The sequence below is a fragment of the Neomonachus schauinslandi genome, chromosome 12 (assembly GCF_002201575.2).
Source record: "Neomonachus schauinslandi chromosome 12, ASM220157v2, whole genome shotgun sequence".
Taxonomy (NCBI): domain Eukaryota; kingdom Metazoa; phylum Chordata; class Mammalia; order Carnivora; family Phocidae; genus Neomonachus; species Neomonachus schauinslandi.
In genome coordinates this window covers 11,330,339-11,342,406 of record NC_058414.1, presented here as the reverse complement: position 1 = coordinate 11,342,406, position 12,068 = coordinate 11,330,339, and the positions used below count along the sequence as shown (strand labels likewise).

Here is a 12,068-nt window from a genome sequence, read left to right as displayed (position 1 = left end):
AAAATGACCAAGCACTGCAAAAACAATTTGAGAGGAAAACGGAAGATGCGATTATTGGGACATTCGTTGTCCTTCCTCACTGTTGCATCTGATGTCTTGTGAGCTTAGAAGTTCATTCTGACTGAGAGTATGTGCTTATTTATGTCCTAAGGAAATCTGTGGATTCTGCATTCTGGAATTAGGGTAAATAAAGAACAAAAATTAATGGGATTGATCTGATTTGAGCACACACATCTGGTCTTAGTTTAAGCATTTTACTCTTTCTATTTGCTTCCCTCTTGATGCAGCCTAAAATAAGTTCTCTTGGACTGATGAAGTCTGCGCAAACAACTCTTCCTGGTGCATCCGTGATCAGTGGAGACCACAGCTCCTGAGCTACCTTCTGGGAAAAATGCACTGCAGCACCCCTCCTGCACTTCGAGACATGCCTGAGCATGGCTTAATGGTATAAACGAAGAATAAAAAAAACAAAACAAAACAAAAAAACAATGATTCTGTCCCATCCCATCTGCGCCATCGCATGACATTAACCCTCATGCATTGCTCGCACAGAAAAAAGTTCCCAAATCCTCCAATGCTGGGTGCTTCCCTTGCACCCTGGCCTGTCATTTGTATGTGGAAGATCGCAGTGTATTCCATCACGGGCCCAAGGAGCCGTCCAAGAGAACCCGCACGACAAGAACAGGCGTGTGTCGCCAGCAGCCACCATAATTAACCACCACGCGGGTGACTATTTACACACGAGCAGCGCAGCTGTGGAACATCATAACTCAAGTGGATGTGTGCAGAAAGATGCCGCACCGCAGCCCTCTCCTGCTCGGGCCCTTGACAAAACACCACATGATGACTTTTCCAAAGTCAGGAGAAAACTGCTGAAGCAGAAGGAAGTGCCACTAAACCTGGCTACCTCCTATTTATCATACAATTTCCTGACTGATGGTTCCACAAACCAGCTGCTAAGTGCTGTGTACTCTACTGTCAGCAAACTAACGGGCTAAATGGAAGACGGGGAGAATAATGTGCAGAACTGGTAGAATCAATTTTACTGAGGGAATTAAAATTCTACCAGGTGGGGGTGAGGCTGCGGAGCCGTGGTAAGCAGTCAACTGTACATGCTTATGGTTGCAAAGATGATTTATTGCATACGTGCAAGAGGCTTGACTATTAGACCAAATTCCTCTTGTACTAACCCGAGCTTTGAAGAGTGCGTATTATCCAAGGCTTCAGTGGAATAGCCTTTAAACCCCATAAATATGTAATTGGCTTGACACGTGTTTAAATTGAAATGCATAGTAAAAATATTTGTGCTGGGTATAGTTGTCAGTGTTCGATTTCATGCTGGCTGTCATCACGGCACGCATTAAGGGTCTCATTAGGAATGAGAGGCATTGATTTCGAGGTCTCTTCACAACAGCCTGGGTTGATCGTAAAAGCTATAGCCAGACAAAGACACTTCGAGATTTATCTTTGGTTGCATCTTTCTCCCAAGAAGTAGTTTTAGGATCCCCGGGCTAGAAGATCTCTTAGATTGCCACTCTGGAAAACTGTCTTTTAAGGTATGAAATTTCCATATAAAAATTGCAGTTTAAAAAAGAGAGATCAAAGTTGGCTCACTTCATGCCCTAAAGGAGTATAATTCACAGAGGGTACTTGAGGGTCCAAGTTCTCCTGGCTAATTTAAAGACTGAAGTCGTCTGCGCATTCACTTTGGAACTTACTCGAGACCAGAACTAGAGATTATTGTTCCTGTCATTAGGGCAAAACCCTGCCCGTAGGAATGTTCAAGCCCCTCAAATTCACTCAGTCGCCTGTTGTCAGCAGAAATATCATTAAAATCCCATGTGGCCACCAGCCACTCTACCAGAATATATCACCAAAATAATCACCCGGTGACTATCGAATGGGAAGTCTCAAGCCAGAGAAAGGGAGAGGGAGAGAGACCCTTCCCCCTTCAGGGAGATGGGGAAGAGTCACCGGGGGTCTTGTCTCTGCCTCTTCCGCCCTGGGCATCCCCAGTCATCACCTCGGTCCCTGCGAGACCTCTGCCAGGCCTCGGTGGCCTGAGGGAGACACCACCCAGCGGACTGACTCGAACACCCGGTGGACTCACCCCACGGCGCATGAGGAATCTTCTTTGTGGTCTCACACGCTTGTGGCACAGAACTGAAAAACATCTCCAGTATCATTAGCATTTATAAGACCCTCTGTAGCATGGCGCAAGTTTTAAGAAACTGGTTCTAATATACTTGAGAAATCTATAGATGTCTTGCACTTAAAAAAAAAAAAAAAGATCTATTATTTTGTTACTTTGTACCACGGCAGGAGCCTTACTTGGAAAGAATACGCTACGGGAGGGATCTGAAAACTACTGTGTGTGGGCCAGTGTTTGTCAATAAAGTTTTATTAAAAGACATGCATGCTCTTTTGCTTATAAACTGCTTATGTCTGCTTCCACATGACAGCGACAGAGTTGATTAGTTATGACAGAGAACACATGGCCCACGAAGTTTGACATATTTATTGCCTGGCCTTTTTACAGAAAACCATTTGAGGAAACTGCATGTCCTAGAGCACCACAATAAAGGAATTTTCTGAAATTCTTACCCTTCAGAAAAACCGCCCACAGATTTTTTTCTTTCCTATCCATGTAATTTTTGACTGATAGCACTACATATGTAAAGTACTTAGATACCAATCTGTGTCACTTAAAAATATCTTTACAGAAGTGTCCATACTAGTAATTATTCTGAAAAGGGATACTTATCCTGTGATTTTGGCAAAACCTATCCTAAACAAATTCTAAGATAGGCATGTTGATGAATGAAATTGACTATAAATTTAGCAAATAATGGCAATAATCATTTAATACTTGCAAATTTAAGTTTCCTTATAAATTAAGTAAAATATACACAAAGTTTCATAGAAGGCTAATTATTTTTTTTAAAGATTTTATTTATTTATTTGAGAGAGAGAGAGTCAGCACAAGCGGGGGAGGGGGCACAAAGGGAAAGGGACAAGCAGACTCCCCTCTGAGCAGGGAGCCCGATGTGGAGTTCGATCTCAGGACCTGGAGATCATGACCTGAGCCAAAGGCAGACGCTTAACCAACTGAGCCACACGGGCACTCCCCTAGAAAGCTAAATAACAACAAAAACTATGCTATTAAAACCCAATGAATTTTATTTCTGGCACTCCTAAATATGTAAATTTCCATGGGCATTTCCCACTACTCAAACAACAATCTTTCTATCATTTCTTCCATGCAAGCAAATAGGCATATTAAATTAATTAATATTTTAGACCTAAATGCTACGGAGCACTACACTCTGGTCATACCATAACCCATCCATACCATGTTCCTTAACAAACATAATTACATATTTCCAAAAGAAAATGACAAATAGCCCTCTGCCTTTACCACCTTGAATGTGTCATGGGTAGTGAACAAACAACTGATCTCTCCCCTTTTTGGTTCCTTCTAACTTCCTTCATCAGCAAGCCTTTGCACATTTCTCAGCTAAAAATCTCATCCCCTAGATTCCCAATGATGGAAATAGACCACATCTATCTACTGGTCAACCAAAGGAATCCTTCCACCCAGTCTCTGGAATGTGTCTTGCTCATGATCCCATATATGTGCATCCATGACATTTTTGTTGTCTCTAGCTTTCCTGCCAGGATAGAGAGAAAAAGTAAACAGAAGAAAAGGCAGCACAGAGAAATGAGAGAAGGTTCACAGCCATTTTACTTAAACCGCAGAATTCTCTGGGGGAAATCACATGACAACATATAAGGATTCACTACGTCTAAGAGTGGCAAATCCATTGACTTTGAAATATACTAATGGCGTATTTCCAATGACAATAGTAAGCTTGGAAATTAAGAGATGGGAATTGATTACTAATCACAAAGTCTTATATCAATGACCATTTTTTGGTACAGCATAATTCAAAAGCCAAATTCATAGCTCCAAAAATCTGCACTAGGAATCTTAATGCTGATAACATGAAAGCAGAGGATGAAATGTTTGCAGGAAAAGTGTTTGATATCTCGGATCTAACTACAGAGGCCTTGGAAACACAGTGGACTCAGAGCTTGCCTGGTTTAGTTAGTAAGCCAACAATTAATCAACAAAGGTAAGGTCTAGGTGTTGTATCCTATCCAAAACAAATCTACTCAAAAAAGAGCTCCCAAACACTTTTTCAGTGTTGCAAAATTAGCAGAAACAGGTAGTGAAACGTGATAGCAAAGGAATACAATGATTTATATTTTATAAAACTCATACACATTTCCTCATGGGATGCTCTTGGCAACCCCAAGAATCATTTCCAAAGCTTTATTATTATTCCCCTGAGTCTTGTTTCTCTTTATTTCCTATTATCATGACAATCTAGAGAGTTAAGAAGGGACACTTCCCCTATCTGCTCAGAAAATTAAATGATCTACCCAAAGCTGCATGAAACTAAGGCCTTATGACCCAAGGAGGTGCTCTCTCTACTGGGCTGGCAGAGCATGCTGGAGGTGGCAGAGTCCAGGCACTGGGAAGTCCTACTGGAGTCTCAATCCTGCTTCTGAAGCAGGGGGCATGAGGAGCCCCAGCCCGACCTGGACAGAGACCGACGGGGCTGATGCTCGGAGTATCAGGGAGTTAGTTACCTGTGTCTGCAGAGTCCCATGGCACAGAATGAGGCCACTCATCCAAGTCCGCATGAGAAATATTTTGATGACAGTGGAAAACCAGCAGTGACCTCAGGGATATGCTGGCTGGTGTCTTTGCAGCCAATGAGAAATAAATGAGGCACATATTCATTCGGTTCAGTATCAGACAAGAAACTGGTGAAGAGTAGATTTTTGGGGCGCCTGGTGGCTCAGTGGTTGAGCATCCAACTCTTGATTTCAGCTCAGGTCATGATCTCAGAGTCCTGGGATGGAGCTCTGCTTCAGGCTGCACACTCAGCAGGGAATCTGCTTGGGATTCAACCTCTTCCTTTGCCCCTCCCCCAGATCATGCTCTTGCTCTCTCAAATAAATAAATCTTTAATTAAAAAGAGAGACTTTTGGGGGCACCTGGGTGGCTCAGTTGGTTAAGCAACTGCCTTCGGCTCAGGTCATGATCCCTGGGCCCTGGGATCCAGCCCCGCATTGGGCTCCCTGCTCAGTGGGGAGCCTGCTTATCCCTCTGCCTTCTGCTCCCCCTGCTTATGCTCTCTCTCTGTCAAATAAATAAAAATAAAATCTTTTAAAAAAAAGAGAGGGCGCCTGGGTGGCTCAGTTGGTTAAGCGACTGCCTTCGGCTCAGGTCATGATCCTGGAGTCCCGGGATCGAGTCCCGCATCGGGCTCCCTGCTCGGCAGGGAGTCTGCTTCTCCCTCTGACCCTCCTCCCTCTCATGCTCTCTGTATCCATTCTCTCTGTCTCAAATAAATAAATAAAATCTTTAAAAAAAAATAAAATAAAATAAAGAGAGAGATTTTTATTCTCTCCTCTTTAAACTCCACTGGCCAGGCCATTTCCAGTTCCCATCAATCAGTAACCAAAGGCCTTTCAAGGTTTACCTCATTAACAGTAATTACTAATAACAATAGAAACAGTCACAAGTATGAGTACTTTAACACATGTCAGGTACTGTACTAAGTCTTTTAGACTCATGGCCTCACTTATGTCTCCTGATAACCCTAGGAGCAGGTATGATGAGTCCGCCCGTTCTTTCACTGGAGAGCGATGGTGACGGCCCTCGTTCAGGCAAATGCAGGAAAGCATGGCACACCAGTGTCTTTTTCACTCCAAAGTCAGCCCTCTGAGGCTCTACTTGAGGCTGCCGGAGTTCAGGCTTTCTATCATTTCTTATCTAAACCGTATTCTCCAGACTTATATTCTTGTAACTTAGACGGCCATGTCCCTCCCTGCTCCCCGGGTCTGCAGCGGCCCAGGATCACCTTCCCAATGCAACGCAACCTCCGATGGGCAGTCAAGGCCCCCAACAACCGGCTGCATCCCCATGTCAGCGCTCCCATGTGCAGCCGCTCATTGTCTCCGGTGTCCCCTCGGTGGAGAACGAACCCCCTCCTACTCAACTTTTACTCTGTCTTCGAGACTCATGCAAATACCACCTGGTCAGTCCTGCCAGGGACCCGGAGGGAACACTTGCTCCTTCTTCCCTTCTCCATCATTCGGGTTGTGTGGGAGCACCATGGACAACCTGTGCAACTCCATCCACACCTCCACGCGCTCCCCCATCTCCTCTCCCACTAGGGTCGAAGCTCTCAGAGGGCCCTGGTGTTCCTCCTCAAGCACTCTCCCTCGCACAAGTATAAGATGACTCAAGACTGAGCTGTAAGCATGGCTGGGGCAGATGATCAGCCATAAAGAAGAGAGGCGCTTACTCTGTTCTGCGATCATTCCGGGCATCCCTGCCCTGGCCCACTGCAGGTCAGGACTGTCTACTTTCCGTCCCAGGCCCAGAAGAGGCACACCCATCCTTGTAGGAACCCACTAAATGTTTACTACAGGAATGGCGAAGGGTGCAGGGAAGACTAGGAAGGAAACTGAAGCCATGGGATGGCGGCAGTGGACCGGGCCAGTCTCCCACGCAGGCGTTGCAGGACTCCCATCACCCCACAGGCCTCCAGCAATAGGTGCCCCACCATCTCTTCGGAATCCTCCCTGTGCAGGACTCCAGGTGCCCTCCCACATTCAGAACACGCACGGGGCCAGTCCCAAGAGATGCCTGCGCACACGGGGCTTCACCAAGGCTCTGCTGCTCACCCTCCAGCCCTGCGAGGCTGCCTGCTGCCTGCCACATGGCCAGTCACTTCACGTGGGCGTGCAAAGCCACCATCCAAACCCACCCTGCCACCCCCAGCCCGGGAAGACAATGGTGGGCCATCAGCAATAACCTCCCCATGCTGGACCTTTTCCAAGACACCGAATGCCCTTTCCCGCCAAGAAAATGTTGATGCTTCAGTGAATTTGGGATACTTGAGCAGGCTAACACCCATATGGAAAAAAGCTCTTTGACACAAAAGGTTGGAGGTCAAAAGTTTAAAAGCTCAGGACACAAATGACAGGGCCCCCCTCGCCCACACTCTCCCTCTTTTTGTCAATAACATCAAAGGCCCTGGCCTGTTCTTAATGCTATTATTGTTACGCCTTTGGAATCCATTGACATTCCAACACATTTATTGCACACCGGGAACCCTGAAAGGCTCCACTTTCCTGTCCCTTAAACCCTGACTTCTCACTGTCTATGAAGACTCGTGAAGCAGGAACACACAAAGCCTTTAAGGAAAGAGTTTATTTTAAGGGCTCCTTTCACCATGACTATAAAATAATAAAGCCCGCAAAGTGATTTTCTTGCCAGGATGAGCAAGGAAGTCAGAGAGAACGGGGAGAATCCACTGCTGCTAGGGTACAAAAAAAATCTCCTTCACACTTTTTGGGTCATGAGAATGTAAGGAACTAAACCGTTCTTCATTTTTCTTGTATTACTCTTTCCTCTCCAATTCCTGGCTGTGCAGATAAAAAGCCCCAGAACTGCCCGCATGGGATTCAGAACAACTCCAAGGTCCACTCCCTAGATTCACACTGGGACTTCCTCTCTTGTTGGCTGCCCTTCGCTTTCGCCACCATCTTATCTGACTTTCTTTTGATTCTTAGCCTAATTCCTTTGGGATGCTAAATAAATTTCAGATTATCTCTGTTTTGCCGTCTCCTAAAGTACCTGTTCTCACGGTAATGCCCTTGGATGTCTAAACTGTCCTGCAGGCAAGAGGCGCCTCGCCCTGAGCACCCAAACTTCTGGTAGAACACTTCACCGTGTCTACAGAGAACAGAGGCCATCCTACAGTCCAGACAAGTTAACTGCTCCAAACACCCAACAGCAATTCAAATTGCCAGCATTCCACTTTAGGACTGGGGTAATGATAGATAAATGGGGGTGTCAACAAACCTTCTAGTCTATTCAGCTGGGCACTGTCAGGGACACTTCTCTCTGGAGAGGCCAATGGTCTTGAGACCGCTTTCACTGGGCAGGGGCTTTGGGCTCGCTGCCTATAGCACCCTGAGGCCCCGGGTTGCCTGCCCACCTCCCCTACTGCTCCCAGGACTGCCCACGGCCCACCGGCCTGCATCCTACCTCGAACCTCTGCAGTGATCCTTGAGAGATACACTGCCTCAGAAGGTGTGCCAACTGGCCCGTTCTCCCCCGGAGCCCTCCACCAGGGTGTGGCGGCAGCTCACCTTGTCTAAAAGGGCCCAGGCTCTCAATGTGATCTCCATCTGAGTCCTCTCTTCCCTCTTCCCAAAGTGACCCTGGTTTCTAGACCAAGTGCGTGGGACCCTGTCTTAACAAACTATACTTAGCAGGTGTCTAAATTCAATGATGCCCATTCGTTCTTCCCATGGGCCCCCGAGGACAGAGAACGTGATCTACTTCTGGGGTCCATATCTACACCTGGGTACACCTAAAGCCCTAGGGACTATGGCCTTAATACACAGACATGTATCATTTCCAGTAATAGTGGACACACCCTTCCAAAGATGATTGTATCCTGCACTTTTCTCAATGAGTTTCCACTAGTCGGCAAATCCAGACACATTTCTCGACAGCAAGGCTGCTTCTCACCCTTTGCTGTTTGTTAAGTGTTAATAAAGACCCAAAGAAAGACAGTTTGAGAATCTCAATGTATTTAAAACAAAGCATGGGTTTAGTAATTGATTCCATGAAACTGACCAAATTGATGATAACCTACTGGTCGTCTTGGAGCACAATCTCTAGTACACTTTCTGTAGGAAATTTTAGAAAAGCCATCCTTCCCACTCAATCTCCCCTTGTTCAAAATCAGAAGGCCAAACATTCAGCACACTGAATAATGAATACACACAAGGCAGCCTTTGTAGGACAATATCTACTGGGTATATCCTTCCCACAGTAAATGGCTTCTCTCCATCTGTCCACACAGCTGAAAATGCTTCCCATTGTAAACCATGTTTTATAGATTTACATAGAAACAGATGACAATAATGACTATAATCATAACATAGATTTTTTTTTACCCATAAAATACGGTCAGTAAGACCCAGCCCTATTTATCCCACAAAGTTGCTCAAGGGGCCAAGAGACATAGGTAAAGGTAGTTCATAACTTCTAAAGTACTCACATTTAAGGGGTATTGTTAATTCTAAGTGCTTCTCCTTCACTACCTACATGTGAGTGAACATCCATAATAGTCAACTTCTTCACGCAGATATCTTCAACATCATACCTCATCTGATGGCTCAGCCCTTGCACTCAAGCCTTCACTGACCATGAGGCACGTGAAGGGTTCTCCATGTCTTTGTTTCTCAGTGAGTTCTGTGGCAATGACCCAACTCCGTCCCCCGAATTCCAGATTAGCCATACGTGGTCGTCAGCTCAACCATCGGGGGAGAAAGGGAAAAAAATTACAGCCACAGAAAGATTCAAATAATAAATAGCTATTGCTCACTGAGCACTTACTACGTGCTAAGGATTACCCTCAACACATTTCACATATATATATTTTTAAAGAGTTTATTTTTTATTTATTTGACAGAGAGAGAGCGAGCGAGAGCGAGAGAGGGAAGACAAGCAGGGGGAGTGCGAGAGGGAGAAGCAGGCTTCCTGCTGAGTAAGGAGCCTGACGCGGGGCTCCATCCCAGGACCCTGGGATCATGACCTGAGCCGAAGGCAGACGCTTAACAACTGAGCCCCCCAGGCACCCCAACATTTCACATATTTTTAATATTACATTACACATCTCAGTGAAGTAAGTGTTTGCTAACTGTGTTTCACAAATGAGAAAACAGGGAGGAGAGAAGACAGGAAGTTAAAGGCATCAGGTAGGAACTGACAAAGCTTGGCCTCAGGTGCATCTCCCCCTGACTGCCGAGCCCGGGGTGTGTGTGCATGACCCAGGCCCCCACTCAGAAGGCCCTTGCTTGCTTCCATGTCCTGCCACGGCCATCTGGAAATTCGTAATAGTTTCTGAGCAAGGGCCTGTCATTTTCTTCTTGCAGTAGGCCCCACAAAAATCACTTCGCTCCTCCTGAGTACAGCAATACCTCCCCTCACAGGTGTCCTGCTGCTTCACCCTTTGACGAAGTCTAAAGCAGCTAGAAGTCCTCCTCCTCCATCCACCCAGTTATCAATCAGAGCTCAGCTCTTCCCCAGGGCCAGAGGCAGGAACAGGGTGGGCCCTATTTTGGCCACATGCCCTCTGGTCCACTCGCCCCAGCATCTGAGACTCTTCTCCCAGACACCGGGGGACACCGGGGACCCAGCTCGGCAGGGAGCAGGTCCTCACCACAACTGGCCAGGGAGGATGCAGGCTGGCCCCCATCATGATAGTCCCTGGCCAGCCTTCACGATCACTAACAAAGTCGCCCCACCATCCGCCAGCCATCCTGAGGGCTAATTGGCTAGTTTTAATCAAGACTGAATGAAGCAGAAGTCCCGCTACACATAAATAAATCACAATTACGAACTGCAAGCCTTGAACGGCTCTCTCCTCCCCTGTGGCCCCGGCAGAGGAATTCCCAGGCCCACCAGGGCCAGCACAAAAGCCCCAGCCTGGCCCGGCAATATCCGCTCTCTGTGCTCCGTTTATCATTTCAACAGTTCCTTAACGACTCTTCCCGGAGGGGAGCGAGGCCAGACTGTTTTCCTTCCCTTCACAAAGCAGATATGCATGGCTTATTTGAATGTCTCCAAGGTTTACTTTAGTCCCGGTTAAATACCTTCCACTGCGGAGTCAAACAAACAGTTCACTTCATTAGAAAGGCAAACAATTTAGCAAGAGAATACCAGCACTTGAGGGGACCCAAGCTGGGCCGGGAAACCCTCTGCCGGGGAAACAGGGGCCTGGTGCTCAAGCCCAAGAAGCAGCGCGTGGAACTCACTTCAAAAGCCCTTTCACAAATACTTCACACATTCACTGGTAATTAACAGATAACCCCAAAGAGATTATCTGCCCGGAGGCTGAGGGCCCTAGAGGATTAGCCACAGGGCTGCTCTGGAGAAGGCAGGGCCGTGAGGGCACACCTTTTTTTTCTAGAAGTTCAAGTCAATAAAATCATCTGGGAACACACCAAAGTGAGCAGCTACCCCCGGTTTAAAAGAATGAAGCAACACCCCCATCGAAACAATATTCATTTCTGCAACAGCTGCAGAGTTGTGCCTGGGAACAGCACAGGGGCCCGGGCAGGCCACTAGTGGATGCACGCGGGCAGAAAGTTCCAGGACAGGGACCAGGACGGGAGCTCGACGCCTGTTGGGGTGTCTTGAAGATCCCAGCTTTCCCAGCAAACAGCTGGGGCACACTGGAAAGCCTGCGGGAGGGATGGTGAGATTAGAGCCGGTCCTCCTGTGGTGGCTGTGAGAGACCCCACAGTGGAGAGGGTCGGTGGCCCCCTAGAAACCTGAAGCCACTTGGGGGACCGCGGGCAAGCCCTGACCGCTCGGGCCACAGGCTGCCCAGCCTGGCCTCAGAGCCCCTTTGCAGACGGAAAGAGAGCCCCTTGCCTGTCACCAGCTGGTCCCGTGCCACTGTACCTCAGGGGTCCTAGTCACACCTGTCCTTGCTGAGCCAGAGCATAGGAAGCCATCTGGGGAGCATATTTAAAAAAAAAAACAGAAGGACTCCCCACTCTTTCTTCCTGAAGAACACACATATACCCACTATCGCCGCCCGCCCCATATATATTTATACACATATCACAACAGGAAACTGTAACATCAAACAATAATGGTCTGGGCGGTACAGACATCATCCTATTACACTTGAATTTGGGGTTTCACCCATGTTGTGGTTGTGCTGGACAGGGTCAGATTAAGCAATTCTAGTACTCATGGCTTTTAAGAAGTTGGTAAACCTCAAATGCCAACTGCAATAAATCATACAAGTCTCTATTAAAACTATAAATCACTCATGAAATTTAATACTGTCATGAAGAGTAATTAAGTGCTAATGTAATAAATCTACAAGAGGAAAAAAAAAACACAACAATGCAGAATCTTAAGAGTAAAGAAATGCTCGTGTAGTAGAGTTTTA

The 12,068-nt window shown here is 46.8% G+C and overlaps 1 protein-coding gene across 1 annotated transcript in view; it reads right to left on the bottom strand.

Moving 5' to 3' along the window:
* GLI3 (GLI family zinc finger 3) overlaps positions 1 to 12,068 on the bottom strand; it is a 258,993-nt gene that overhangs the window by 123,330 nt on the left and 123,595 nt on the right. The window lies entirely within an intron of this gene.